The sequence below is a fragment of the Canis lupus genome, chromosome 8, assembly GCF_011100685.1.
Source record: "Canis lupus familiaris isolate Mischka breed German Shepherd chromosome 8, alternate assembly UU_Cfam_GSD_1.0, whole genome shotgun sequence".
Classification (NCBI taxonomy): domain Eukaryota; kingdom Metazoa; phylum Chordata; class Mammalia; order Carnivora; family Canidae; genus Canis; species Canis lupus.
In genome coordinates this window covers 3,212,555-3,228,089 of record NC_049229.1, presented here as the reverse complement: position 1 = coordinate 3,228,089, position 15,535 = coordinate 3,212,555, and the positions used below count along the sequence as shown (strand labels likewise).

The following is a 15,535-nucleotide window of genomic DNA, read 5'->3' as shown; positions in this document are numbered from 1 at the left end:
CAATACATTTATTTTTTTTGAAGTATTTATTCTTTTTTTTTTTTGAAGTATTTATTCTTGAGAGACACACAGAGAGATGAAGACATAGGCAGAGGGAGAAGTAGGCTCCTTGCAGGGAATCTAATGCAGGACTCCATCCAAGGACCCTGGGATCACGATTTGAGCCAAAGGCAGACAGTCAACCACTGAGCCACCCCGGGTGCTCCAACAATTAATACTTAAAAAAATTTTTTTAAATTTATTTATGATAGTCACAGAGAGAGGGAGAGAAAGAGAGACAGGCAGAGGGAGAAGCAGGCTGCATGCACCGGGAGCCCGATGTGGGATTCGATCCCAGGTCTCCAGGATCGCGCCCTGGGCCAAAGGCAGGCGCCAAACCGCTGCGCCACCCAGGGATCCCAATTAATACTTTTATATAAAAAACATAAAAGAGGGGGGATCCCTGGGTGGGATCCCAATTAATACTTTTATATAAAAAACATAAAAGAGGGGGGATCCCTGGGTGGGATCCCAATTAATACTTTTATATAAAAAACATAAAAGAGGGGGGATCCCTGGGTGGGATCCCAATTAATACTTTTATATAAAAAACATAAAAGAGGGGGGATCCCTGGGTGGCGCAGCGGTTTGGCGCCTGCCTTTGGCCCAGGGCGCGATCCTGGAGACCCGGGATCGAATCCCACATCGGGCTCCCGGTGCATGGAGCCTGCTTCTCCCTCCTCCTGTGTCTCTGCCTCTCTCTCTCTCTGTGACTATCATAAATTAATTTAAAAAAATTTTTTTAAAAACATAAAAGACCTAGAATAGACAAAAATCTTTTTTTAAAGATCTTATTTATTTATTCATGAGAGGCACAGAGAGAGAGGAAGAGAGGCAGAGACACAGGCAGAAGCAGGCTCCATACAAGGAGCCTGACATGGGACTCGATCCCAGGTCTCCAAGATCACGCCCGGGGCTGAAGGTGGCGCTAAACCGCTGAGCCACCCGGGCTGCCCGACAAAAAAACTTTTGAAATAGAAGAACAAAGTTGGAGGATTTATAGTACTAGATTTCATTACTTACTGTAAACAATAATCAAGACAGTGTGATACTGGCATAAAAATAGACTTTTAGATCAAAGCAACAAAATAGTGTCCAGACGGGCAGTCCGGGTGGCTCAGCGGTTTAGCGCCGCCTTCAGCCCAGGGTGTGATCCTGCAGACCCAGGATCGAGTCCCATGTCGGGCTCCCTGCATGGAGCCTGCTTCTCCCTCTGCCTGTGTCTCTGCCTCTCTCTCGTGTCTCTCATGAATAAATAAATAAATAAAATCTTAAAAAACAAAACAAAACAAAAACAAAACAAAAAAACACAAAATAGTGTCCAGAAAAAAATACACACATACATGATCAACTTACTTCAATAAAATTGCTAAGGGAATTCAAAGAGAAAAGGAAATTCTTTTAAACAAATGGTGGTGGAATAACAGCATATCCCTGTAGAAAATATTTGATCCTCAATTCTTAGCTTGTACTATATATAAAAATTAACTTCGAATGGGTCATAGTCCAAGGCTTAAAAATTAAAACTATAATTTTCCTAGAAGAAGCAGAAAAGAGAACCTTGGAGTAGGCAGAGATTTCCTAGACAGGACACAAAAACACTAGTCATAAAAGAAAAATTTGATAAATAAGACTTCATCAAAATTTACTATGAAAAAAAAATTACTATGCTTACTCTTTGAAAGGCATTATTCGAAAAATTAAAAGGCAAGCATAGACTGGAAAAATAATCACAATACATATGTCCAATGAAAGATTTATATCTAAGATATGTAAACAACTCACTTTATAACTTAATAATTAAAAAAATAAAAAAACAAACAAAAAATAATTTAAAAAACAATCCAATGAAAATGGGCAAATGTTTTGAACAGACATTTCACAAAAGAAAATACCAAAAAGAACAGCCAAAAATCAGGGTGCCTGGGTGGCTCAGTCGAGTGAGCATTCAACTCTTGATCTCAAGGTTGTGAGTTCAAGCCCTCAGTTGAGCTCCACACTGGGCATGGAGCCTACTTAAAAAAAAAAAGAGAGAGAGAGAATAGCCAAAGTCACATAAAAAGAGACTCATAATCATTAGTTATTAAGGAAATGCAAAATAAAACCACAATGATATACTACCACGTACTACCAGAATTGCTGAAGTTAATTGATGGACAATTCCAGGTATTGGTTGGGTCTATGAACCAAGTAGAACTTTCATAAATTACTGCTAAGGAATGCAAAATGATACAATCACTTGGCAGATTCCTATAATATTAAATGTACACTTACTAAATGACCAAGCAATTCCATATCTAGCTATTTTTTCAAGAGAAATGAAAATATATATTCACAAAAGGACTTATACAGGAGTATTTATAGCAGTTTTATTCATAATAGCACCAAACTGGAAACAACTCAAATAGTCATTTGTGTGTGAATGGATGAATTTCAGTATATTCATACAATGGAATGCTACTCATCAATAAAAAGCAGTGGACTAGTGAAACACGAAACAACATGGGGGAACCTCAGAAACACTATACTAACCAAAAGAAGCCAGATACATAATTCAGTTGCATTATCTGAAGTTCTAGAACTGTGACACGAATCTAATGTGACAGCAGATTGGTGATTGCCTGGAACTGTGTGGGTGGGTGGGGGAGGGTAGAACTGACAGCAGAGAGGCCAGAGGGAATGTTTTGTGATGATAGAAATATTGTACATCTCTATTGTGTTGGTGGTTATCCAGGTGAATAACACTTATTAAAAACTCAATAAGCAATCCACTTAAATTTTATGTGTTATACATCAGTACATGTGACTTATAAGTGAAAAAAGTTTATAGAAGTCATTGCTCTGTCAAAATAGTGTATTTGCTTCAGTTCTCCATAAATTTCAAGTAAAAAAAAATTAATTCTGTGGGGGGATGTCTGGGTGGCTCAGCAGTTGAGCATCAACCTTTGGCTCAGGTCATGAGCCTTTGCCTTTGCCTTTGGCTCAGGTCATGATCCCATTGTCCTGAGGTGGACTCCTCAGGTTCCCCGCAGGGAGCCTACTTCTCCCTTTGCCTCTGTCTCTCTCTCTTTCATGAATAAATAAATAAATAAAATCTTTAAAAAATTAATTCTCTAGATAATTATTTTACTTTTTCACCTAGCATGGGTATTCATTCTTTGGTATCTTTGAGATATTTGGTGCCTTTGAGAGATATACATAAAGTGCTCTGGCAGTTCTGAGGAGAGACATTATTTCTAACTAAGAGAACACCAGGGATGGCTTCATGGAGGAAACCATTTTTAATCTTAGCCTTAGTTAATAGAAACAGAGAAAGAGAAAGAAAATGATGTGACATTCCAGGCAGAATGGACAATACAGCGAAGCAATATTGTCTTATAAAAATCCACTGTTCAGAGAGACTTCAAGTCTGCACTTCACTGTTTATTATATCATGTCTCTACATCAAACATCTATATGTAATTATCTGTCACCTTTAATTATATGTGGGTGATTTTTCCCTACGCAGAATGCTGTTTATGCTTAATCAGGAAATCTTTTAAAAGAGTCATCTATAGGAATACATTAACTTAAAAATTGGCACTAGCTATAACTAAATAATTCCTGCCATTACAAGAATTTATAGTACCGTGTAAAATGCCATTAATTTATTCAACAAAGTGTTTGTTGAGTGCCTGTTATGTACCTGGTACTGTTCTAGGCAATAAAAACCACTCTGTAATGAATGAAAAACCATTTTTGGTGGAGTATGATATCAGTAGTCCTATTTGGTCTTCCTTTAAAAAAGATATGTATTTTTACCTAAATATTGGTCTTCCATAATTTTTCTTTTATTCATTTTCCAGCACTAAACGCTCTAGATTTGTCGTCTAGATATGGAGAAAATACAGATGTATAACATGATTAAAGTACTTTAACAACGAGTATACAGTGAAGTGTTCAGTAACAGAATACAGATTGTGGGGGAAAAATTAACAACAGTCCAGGGAATTTCGTGGAAGAGGAAAATGGATGAGATTTTGGTTGGTGCTTCTAGGAAGGGGAGCAGCCTCGGACACAGCAGTGAGTATGGTATGGAGAAGACACTATGAAGACTGGTCTTCAATTGAGTTTATTTTATTATTATTTTTTTAATTTTTTAAAATTTATTTATGACCGTCACACAGAGAGAGAGAGAGAGAGAGGCAGAGACACAGGCAGAGGGAGAAGCAGGCTCCATGCACCGGGAGCCTGATGTGGGATTCGATCCCGGGTCTCCAGGATCGCGCCCTGGGCCAAAGGCAGGCGCCAAACCGCTGCGCCACCCAGGGATCCCTCAATTGAGTTTAAATCTGTAAATCTCTTTTTTTTTCTTTTTAAAAGATTTATTTGTTTTCAAGAGAGATAGAGCGTGAGCCTGCATGAGCAGAGGGAAAGGGCATAGGGAGAGGGAGAAGCAAGCTCTCTGATGAGCAAGGAGCTGGATATGGGGCTGGATCCCAGGATCCTGGGATCATGAATTGAGCTGAAAGCAGATGCCTAACTGACTAAACTACCCAAACACCCACCCCCAACCCCCATTTTTAAGTTAATGACCTCTTTAAAGATCTTATATTCAAATATAATTACGGGGTGAAATACTGGAGGATTAGAATTTCAACATACAAATTTTGGGGGGGACACAATTCAGGTTATAGCATTATTTTATTTTTATTTATTTATTTTTTATAGCATTATTTTAAAAATAATTATTATATTATTGGTGAGATCAGAAACAAAAAATGAGGGGCACCTGGCTGGCTCAGGTGGAACAGCATGTGACTCTTGATCTTAAGGTTGTGATTTTGAGCCCCATGTTGGGTAAAGAGATTACTAAAATAAATAAATAAACCTTAAAAATTCTTTAAAAAAAGAAAAAATGGGGTGAATATGAGTAGAGCAGATGTAGGTAACTGCAGAAAAATAGATTATTATTTTTTAAAAGATTTATTTATTTATTTATGATAGACAGAGGAGAGAGGCAGAGACACAGGAGGAGGGAGAAGCAGGCTCCATGCCGGGAGCCCGACGCGGGACTCGATCCCGGGACGCCAGGATCATGCCCTGGGCCAAAGGCAGGTGCCAAACCGCTGAGCCACCCAGGGATCCCCAGAAAAATAGATTAAATAAAAGAATGGAACTTAAATTATTATGTGCTGGGTATCGTGCTACATTGTGTTTACTATCCCACTAAATCATTGATTTTTTTTAAAGATTTTGTTTGTTTATTTATTTGACACAGAGAGAGCAGGGAGCCGGATGTGGGGCTTAATCCCAGGACCCTGGGACCATGACCTGAACTGAAGGTAGACACTCAACCGATTGAACCACCCAGGTGCCCTAAATCATTGATTTAAGCATTTATTTCAGGGACACTTGAGTGGCTCAGAGGTTGAGCGTCTGCTTTGGCTCAGGTGGTGATCCCGGGGTCCGGGGATCCAGTCCCGCATCAGGCTCCCTGTGAGGAGCCTGCTTCTCCCTCTGCCTGTGTCTCTGCTGCTCTCTCCTGTCTCTCATGAATAAATAAAATCTTTTAAAAAACACATTAATTTAATATGGCACCAATTTTGGGAAAATGTTGAATCTTGATAAGTTATGTGTTTTGGGTTTTATTGCACAGACATGAAGAATAGTTTGAAAGCAAGAAAATGACACAAGGAAGAGTAGTTTAGGAAGACTAGTAACAGAATGGAGCAGATTATTCCATTCCAAGGGTCAGTAAACTTAATCTATAAAGGGCTGGACAGTAAATATGCTAGTCTTTGTGGGCCATATGGTCTCTGTCATAAGTACTGAATTTTGTCATTACTGTGTGAAAGCAGTAAACAAATGAACACGGCAATGTTCCAATAAAACTACATGCAAAAACATACAAAATAGATATAGACCATTGGCCAATGTTTGCTGAACTGTGGAATAAGAAATAGTACTGGAAAGAGAAAGAAAGCAGTACTAAGACCAGTTAGGAGGAGATTATTGCAATAATCATATCTGCAGTGAGGAAGGCCTGAATTAATTTAGGCCAATGTGATGGAAAGAGACAGATACTGGAGACATCACAAGGGAAAAACACCATAGATCAGGTTGGGTCAAACACTGATTGGATGTGTTTCTTGAATACTCGGGATACTGCGCAGAAAAGCCAAGAAAACGGTGGTACTACTGACATGACTGGTTAAATTAGGGTGCTGGTCATTTGCCTGATTGCTTTCGGATCCTTCTCTGTTCTTAATCTCTTTGTCTTGTAGCACATGGCACTGCATTTCTTTGCCCTCTGGCTTCTGGACAGGTCTGCAATGGAAGTCATTGGTTGGAAGAGTGTAGAAAGAAAGGACAGAATCTGGTGTATTTCCTCCTCCCTTCTCTGCTTCCTGCATTATGTCTAGCAGCTGTATCTCCTTGGCCAGATAGCCTTTCTCTCCGTAATCCTGGTTCTCTCCATGGAGACCTTGGCATGATTCTAGTGCCCTCTGGATGCCCTTGGATTCTGGGCTCTAGTAACACCACCAGCTCTCATTGTCCTTCCAGCCTATGGCAGGGTGGCAGCTGGCTGCTGTTGTCAATTTCTGGATTGCTTTGCTGTTGGTCCCAGTCTGACTTCGTAGCCCTTCTATTGCCCATGTACCAATCAATTCCTTGTGGTACGATTTCTCTGACGTCCTTCCAGTGGTTTCTGTTTCCTGGCTGGATCCTAGCTAATATAGCTCAGAAAATGTGGCACTTTTCAAGTAATTATCTCCTAGCCCCAACCCTGACTGCTTTACGATGCTGGGGCGGGCAATCTACAAACTGCATTCCGCTTCAGCAGCTGGCTCCCTGTTCAACTCTGCCGATAAAGGGCACTGGGGGTAGACTGGAAGGCCAGAAGAGGGGGAAATGACTTGCTCCTAGTATGTTCCACGCGGGCTTGCTCTCAATTGCATTTGTGGTGAACAGCGTCCCAGCAGTGCTGCTTCATCCCAGCAGATGTTCTGGCGGAAGTGGAATCCAACTTTCTGTTTTCCTCTAACGCTTGCAGAACCAATCTTACCTTCCTGCTGAGACACTGGCACCAGTTGTCTGATGCTCCCTCCTCAGATATGTGAGCTTCAGTTCTGAGGGGGACTTCTCTAGGCTTCCAAGTTCTAATGACCTTGGCTTCTTCCCTTTGTTCCTTCAGGGTGGAGTGGCAGCTGCTTCTGCAGTTGCTACTTCTGTGAGACTTTAGAGCTCTCTTTTTACCCTTCGGGTTACATAGTTAACAACTTGAGATCTACTTAACAGTTCTTTATATTCCTCTCCAAGTAACTGCTGTGGTTTCTGGCTCTTGACTGGATCCTGACTTTTATAGAAGTTTTGGAAAGGTGTCAGCTTTGGTTTTGGATATAGTGAATTTGCAGCGACGGGGTGCTGCCAGTAGAGGTATCTTATTCTAGGATGGCAATATGGCTTTGGAGTTTCTTAAGCAGAGATGGGAGCTGAAAATGTTTTGTCACTGTCAGCACTGAGGTGATGACGGAAACTGTGAGACCTCTTGAATTCTCTGAGTGGTGTGGGGAGCCAAGAACAGATGGTTGACAGTGGTCTCATGTATACTCACAAAAAGCAACACAATTTCCAAAAAAATTACAAACTTGAAGATACGATGGTGATGTAATGCTAAAGCATTAATAAATGAAGCTCATACCTATATATATATATATATATATATATATATATAATATCTTATTTATTTATTCATGAGAGATACAGAGAGAGGGAGAGGCAGAGACACAGGCAGAGGGAGAAGCAGGCTCCACACAGGGAGTCCGACGTGGGACTCGATCCCGGGTCTCCAGGATCCCACCCTGGACTCAAGGCAACGCTAAAGCGCTGAGACACTGGGGCTACCCTCATACCAATATATTTTTAGTGGGGAAGGTACTGTTGACTTCTTGCTCAGCCTGTGTTTCCAAGTCTATCCCAGTACTGGGGCTGCACTTACAAATGAAGCCTTGGTACTCTTGGAACTCTTCTTACTTTCCCTCCAAGATCTTTGGGAAAGCCCTCAGGTCACACTGGAGATAGTGACTTATCCTTCCATCTGTCTTTTGTTTTTTAAATTTTTATTTTTTTTCCATCTGTCTTTTGGTTCTGCAGAAAGTTTTTTGTTTTGTTTTGTTTTTGTTTTTTAAGATTTTACTTAATTATTCATTGAGACACAGAGAGAGGCAGAGACATAGGCAGAAGGAGAAGCAGGCTCCTGTGGAGAGCCTGATGGGGGACCTGAGCCAAAGGCAGACTCTCAATTACTGAGCCACCCTGGTGCCCCTGGTTCTGCAGAAGGTTATAAAAATTATGTGAAATTTTTATTATTCTCACGAACTGTGGCTTTTCCTATGACTTGATACTTTTTTCATGTCTTATCAATTTATTCAAACATCCAGTGAGTGCCTACCTTTTAGCTGTTCTGTGTTAGCTTTGGGTTCACAGTTGTTCCAAAACTTTTCTCTCCTCGGTCCCCTCTGAGTGCCCCTTAGTATCTGTACCTTCTTCTCCTTTGAAAGGGGCTCTTATCTCGTACTTTCCTGACAAAATAAATAAAAGATGTGAGATGAGCCTTTTAATCCTTTCTAAAATAAACTTGTGTCTGTTTCTCTTTCCTTATTTCAGATGAACTAAACTTCAGTTTAAACTATCCTTGTGGGATCCCTGGGTGGCGCAGCGGTTTGGTGCCTGCCTTTGGCCCAGGGCACGATCCTGGAGACCCTGGATCGAACCCCATGTCGGGCTCCCAGTGCATAGAGCCTGCTTCTCCCTCTGCCTGTGTCTCTGCCTCTCTCTCTCTCTCTCTGTGACTATCATAAATAAATAAAAAAATTAAAAAAAAAAAAACTATCCTTGTGCTCTCAATTCTCTAATTTTCCCTTTTCTCCCTTGTGGGTGACTAGAATCAAAATTTTTCTCCCTTAATTATCTCCATTTTGTCTACCGTAAGCACCTTTAATTTCCTTCTCTCTCCTCTGCCTGCAGACATAATCATTCTTCTCTATGCTGAAAAAACAAAACTAAAAACCAAAAAATAACACTAAAATCCTAAAAACCTTCACCTGACCTTGAGGCAACCCTTAGTCTATTTTCCTCATCCTTCTATTTTTGAATGTTCAAGGACGGGGCTCCATTTCCCCTATGCTCAGTCACTCCTAGTTCTGCTCTCTCCCCTCCTGCCGTTCCCGCAGCCCCTGTCCCTGTCATTCCACTGAAAGGCCATCTTATCTTCCTAATCACTAGGGACAGTGGATTCTTTCCAGCCCTCATTCTCTTAGACTTCTTTATGGTATTTGACACCATTTGATAACCCATCTTTCTAAAATTCTCTCTTGGCTTTCACGGTACAACATATGATTTTCTTTTCATCTTTTTGTTCTAACCTTTTCAAAAACAGTTTGGATGACTAAATATACTAAGCTTAATTTCCAACATATCTACTGTGGTTTGAAGAGTGCATGAAGAAATAGTGGGGGTCACCAAAAGCTGATTGCTGCTCAGACAGGCTTGAGTCTAGATGTTTGTGTCTGAGGCTGTTTAAAGTAAGCAATCTTAGAAGAGACTAATGCTCTCTTGATAATCTCTTCCTTGTACAGTGCTAGCTAGCCGGCTAAACTGGCTGATCTTACCTTTACAATTCTCTTTATTTCTCTAAGTTTCAGCCTTTCCTTTTTTTTTTCTTTTTAAAAAATATTTTATTTATTCATGAGAGACACACAGAGAGAAGCAGGCTCCACACAGGGAGCCCAAAGTGGGACTTGATCCCAGGACTCCAGGATCACTCGCTGGGTCAAAGGTGGTGCTAAACCGCTGAGCCACCCAGGTTGCCCCTAGCCTTTCCTTTTCTAATCTCTCAGCTCTCTTCATTCCACTGTTTAGACTGTGGTTAAGCTCTCAACTCTTTTACTTCTTATTTTCTAATGATGTGAGTTGATTTTACTTGTGAAATTGTTAAAGTTCTGCAGGTGTTGTCAACCCTAAGTGTAATTCCCAGCACTCTATGGGAGAAAAATGTCCTGCTTTGACAGGCGTTTCTCTTGTTAAAGGTAGGAGTTATTTAATGTGATCTAGATTTTGAAAAGTAGAATGCTTCTTCTATGCTTGTAAGATGCAGAAGAAAGAGTTCATTGTTGCCCGAGAATTGTCTCTCCATAAATAAGGAGGGTGCGCACTTGAAAAACATTGTCGTACTGAGCCTGGATAAGAATAACAACAACAAAAATAATAATAATAACCTGGCCTTCCAAAACCATTTCTTTTTGTATCGTGCTAAGTTATGAGGCAAAGTTTTACTTGCTGTTGCTGTTAGTTGATACTTACCACAGAGCCTTAGGCCAAATGGAGAGAGAACTGAACATTATGAGTTGATGGAAAAAGAAGCCTCCCTGGCAAAGGAAAAAGAAGCCTGAAGTTATTTCTCTGTTACTTTAACTCTTATTCATTCCTGATTTCAAACACGGCAGATTTTAGTAGAGCCTTAAACACAAGATTTTAGTAGAGCCTTAAAACTCATCCTTGTTGCTATCATTTTACTTTAACCACTGATAGCTGAAACTTAAAGATATAAACTGGAGAGACTGCTCTACTTAAGGTTCATAGACTTTCTGTATTTTCTTCTCTCTCCTCTCATGTTGTATTGCCTTTTCCTTAAACATCTGTTGTACTTGGGTACATTGTGCAGTTCAAATGCACAATCTATTTTTGCTTCAGCATAAGGGGATTTCAGGGTATGAGATGACTTAGCTAGCAATAAGTAAGTCAGGGCAAGATTTCATCTTGGAAGGGATGCCTGGGTGGCTCAGCGGTTGAGCATCTGCCTTGGGCTCAGGGCATGATCCCGGGTCCAGGGATCGAGTCCCACATTGGGCTCCCTGTGAGGATCCTGCTTCTCCCTCTGCCTGTGTCTCTACCTCTCTCTGTGTCTCTCATAAATAAATAAAATCTTAAAAAAATTCATCTTGGATCACCTACTAGCCGAATTGGAGACAACTGGAACCTCAAAATTAATAGTGATAGGAACATCATAATCCACTAAATGAAATAAGAATCTGTGAATCCATACTGATGTACACAGATGAACAAATAAATATGTAGAAAGTAGAGAAGGGAAAATCTCTTTCTAGCAGAATGCAAACTAATAAATATGACACATTTGGAAGGAATGGTGGAATTAGAAAATCACCATTTGGCAATGACCATATTAATAAGTGCTTCAGGCAAGAATCATCAATAGAAGCTAAAATTAGTGGGAGGTTGGCTGAGAAACATGATACTTACATAGTCTCAAATTATCTCCCCTAAGGTTGGCTAGTGACTACAAAGGGAAAAATAGTGACTTTACAGTGGTATAATCTGGTGGTCACTGCCTTAATCAAATAATCAATGTTAATGTTACCAATAATGGGACTAAGTAGAATCAGGTACCTAATGTGATGCATTGACAAGGACATAACATCATTTTTCCAGTGCTCCTGCCAAAACTGCTTAAGCTCAATCTTATCATGAGGAGACATCAGACAAACTGAAGGATCACTATAAATAACTGGCCTGTGGTCTTCAGAATAGTCAAGGTCATGAAAAACTGATGAACTGCTCCAGATTAAAGGAGACTAAAAAGACATGATGACTAAATGTAACATGTAATTTTAGAATTGGAGACTATATTTAAAAAAAATGAAAGGGTGTTGTGGGAGCAATGGAGGAGATTGTACTGTGGACTATAGATGAGATAGTGGTATTTTTTTTTAAATATTTTTTTTCTTTATTTATTTATGATAGTCACACAGAGAGAGAGAGAGCAGCAGAGACACAGGCAGAGGGAGAAGCAGGCTCCATGCACTGGGAGCCCGATGTGGGATTCGATCCAGGGTCTCCAGGATCGGGCCCTGGGCCAAAGGCAGGCGCCAAACCACTGCGCCACCCAGGGATCCCCGAGATAGTGGTATTTTGATGTTAAATTTCCTGATTTTGATAATTGTACTGTGATTATGTAAGAGAATGTCCTTGTTCATAGGGAATGCACATGATGTATTTAGGGGCAAATAGGTAAGATATTTGCGACTTAATTTCAAACAGTCCAGAACAAAAGTGCACAGATACACATACAGAGAGAATGATAAAGCAAATGGGGCAAATGTCAGCCTTCGTGAATCTGGGGAAAGAGTATACAGGAGTGTTTTGTATGATTATCGCTACTTTGCTCTAAATTGGAAATTACAAGAAAATAAAAAGTTACCAAATAAATCCAATCCTGAATTTTCTGGGGTGAATTATAAGTAAAATCTTTTTTTTTTTTAAGATTTTACTTATGTATTCATGAGAGGCACAGAGAGAGAGAGATTCAAACTTATTTGAATTTCTAACTGTGGGTAATGATTGCCGTGTGGCTAAGAGGGTGGATGGGCTCAGACTGCCTAGGTTTGTATCCTGATGACACTACTTACTGGATGCGTGTCTTCAGGAATGACCGTTACCTCTAAAAAAAAAAAGATTTTATTTATTCATGAGACACACACACACACACACACACACACACAGAGGCAGAGACACAGGCAGAGGGAGAAGCAGGCTCCATGCAGGGAGCCTGACACCTGGGCTGCCCAACAGTTACCTTTTTTGTGCTTCAGTTCTCTTATCTGTACAAGTGTTGTATGGGGCTGCTATGAAGTTTAGGAAAGGTAACGTAAAACTTTTAGAGTGGTGCTTGGCACACAAGAGGACCCAATAAATATGTTTGCAGTTGTGGTTGTTAGTACCATTTTAAACTGCAGATTCATCCTTAGTAAAAACAAACAACAACAAAAACACCCCCTCCATATCAAATCTAATCATTCTTCTTGTCATTGTTTTCTTATAGACATTACGAGCTGATTATTATTCACTAATAAAAATGTATAGAGAGCACCTTCTTTCGCATTTCCTTTAGTTTGAAATAGATGAGATTGAGCTGGTCCATTCTGGAAAAATAGCTGGGTGGATCCAGCTGGGATTCTCTTCAGTCCTACTCATGTTTCCATCATGACTTCACTGGGAATTTGAAACAGTTCTTCATAGATACCAGTGTTCCAGTCATTTGACCCAGTGTCTGCTGAGAACTTCTCATTCAATGTGGTCTCTTCAGTTCTTTTTACTGCAGTGGGGTTCCCCTGCCATGAAAAACTGAACTGAGCAATTTCAAAATCATATATTTAACTCCCACTAAAAAAATTCCTCCTGTCAATGAAGAAAGTCTGAGTGATGACGGGTGGAGCTCTGAAATGTGAGTTAGAAGGCCAGAATTCTAGTTTCAACACTGCATTTATTTGGAAATATCTATTGGGTACCTTCTAGGTGTAGAGCAATATGCCTGCTGGGCATTGAGAGGATTCAAAGAAAGGAATCACACAAGTTGAATTTCATCTCAGAAAATTACAACCTGGTCAGAGAAACAAAGCCACTGTAATAATGAGGTTGAATGAAATTCATGCAGAATCTAGCATCCCATAGTATGCTGAAGGAAAGACCAAAATTATAATAAAGGCCAGGGGAAAACATGCTCTGGGCAATCAGTATCCCTTCCCACCCACTGTGGGCTCTCCTTTGTATCACAAAGCCTGGAAACCTGGGGATGATATTTTTCAGACTCCTTGGCTTTCAGGGTTCTTGCTGTAGTTTCTGTGCTGCCAAAGAGGGACATTTGGAAAGCAGAAGAGAAGCAGAAGGCACTGTTTCCCTTTCTCTTCTGGCAGTGTAGGAAAGTGGTTATGTGAGCTTCCTGGCCATGAGCCTTTGCAGTGGCCAGGGCCGTGGAGGTCTGCGTGAGCAGTAGCTTCCAGTAGACTCCTGACTGCTTGGGAGCAGTGCTCCCACTCAATGTTTACTCTAATAAAACTAGATCTTCTGCAATGCTACGTTCATTTTTACCTGGAGTCTTTACTTACTTGTTTCCTTTTGTCACCCTATTTGTCCTTCCTTACACCTCTTTTGTATTTTGTTCATCTTTATAGCCCAGCAACTAGTCAATGACTGTTGCCTATCAATCAATCAGTATTGTTTTTTAGGAATAGATGAAGGAATGAATGAAAGAAAAGGATTGGTTACAGGCTTAGACAGATCTATAAATAGTATGGGATGGTGATCATAGTGAAGAGGGACAAAACTTATAAAGAGTGACTAAACAGAGTAATGATTGAGAGGGATGAATGGAAACTCACCCCTTTAATGGAATAATATCATTGGGTTTCTAACAATCTGTTATGTGTGGTAGAGACAAGCACCATGGTTTGCTGACTATATCAGCATTTTATAAAGAAGGAGGTCCGGGCACCTGGGTAGCACAATCAGTTAAGCGATGGACCTGATGGCTTCCACTCAGGTCGTCATCTCAGGTATTGCTCTCAGGGTTATGAGATTGAGCCCTGCATCAGGCTCTGTGATCAGTGCAGAGTCTGCTTGAGTTTTTCTCTCTCTCTCTCCCCCTGCCACACTCTCTCTCAAATGAATAAATATTTTTTTTTTTTTTAAAGAAGGAGGTCGGGATCCCTGGGTGGCGCAGCGGTTTGGTGCCTGCCTTTGGCCCAGGGCGCGATCCTGGAGACCCGGGATCGAATCCCACATCAGGCTCCCAGTGCATGGAGCCTGCTTCTCCCTCTGTCTGTGTCTCTGCCTCTCTCTCTCTCTCTCTCTCTCTGTGACTATCATAAATAAATAAAAAAATAAATAAATAAAATAAAGAAGGAGGTCAAATATGGGATGGGTGGGGAGATGAGTCTGTTGCAATGTGTAGGTATGAAGAACAAGTTGGTAGTCAAGCAGAGTGAAAATGACCTATAGGAGAACCCACTGAAGACAGCACAAACAGATACTATGTGTGAATGATGGGAAAGGATACCCTATGCTTTGGTAGAGGAGATTTAATATTTACATAGTACTTGACAACACTAAAAACATTTTTCAGGTGCATTATCTTGTTTTATCCTCATGGCAACCCTTTGAGAAAAATATATGCTATGAATAATAAAAATAAGTTTATTTGCTCGGAAAAGCAATGTGTTTATTGTGGACAATTACAACCTATAGATACACAAAGGAAAAGAATAAAAAGCACTCTTAAGGGTATCATTGCTGACATCTTTACACTAGCCTCTCAGAGTTTTCTATTCATATTTTTTTATTTCTCAATAAAAAAGGAATCATATTGTATATTTTAGTTTGCTTTTTTACTTAGGGCAAAATAAACATATTTTCATGTCATTAAGTGTTCTTCCACGTATGAGTATTAATGGCTGCGTAATATCCTGTTGTCGGGAAGCATGGGTGGCTCAGCGTTTTAGCGCCTACCTTCAGCCTGGGGTGTGATCCTGGAGTCCTGGGATTGAATCCCGCATCAGGCTCCCTGCATGGAGCCTGCTTCTCCCTCTGCCTGTGTCTCTGCCTCTCTCTGTGTGTCTCTCACGAATAAATAAATAAAATCTTTAAAAAAAATCCCATTGTC

At 40.4% G+C, this 15,535-nt stretch overlaps 1 long non-coding RNA gene across 3 annotated transcripts; it reads left to right on the top strand.

Moving 5' to 3' along the window:
• Positions 1-2,673: 2,673 nt before the first annotated feature.
• On the top strand, positions 2,674-8,818 carry LOC111096961. Of its 3 annotated transcripts, none has more exons than XR_005363042.1 (3): positions 2,674-2,773; positions 3,885-4,101; positions 8,689-8,818. It is a non-coding gene; the product is annotated as an uncharacterized LOC111096961 (long non-coding RNA). The 3 variants fall into 3 exon arrangements; XR_005363040.1 differs by lacking the exon at positions 8,689-8,818 and adding an exon at positions 5,026-5,082; XR_005363041.1 differs by lacking the exon at positions 8,689-8,818 and adding an exon at positions 5,026-5,068 and having other exon boundaries at positions 3,885-4,110.
• The last annotated feature ends 6,717 nt before the right edge of the window (positions 8,819-15,535 follow it).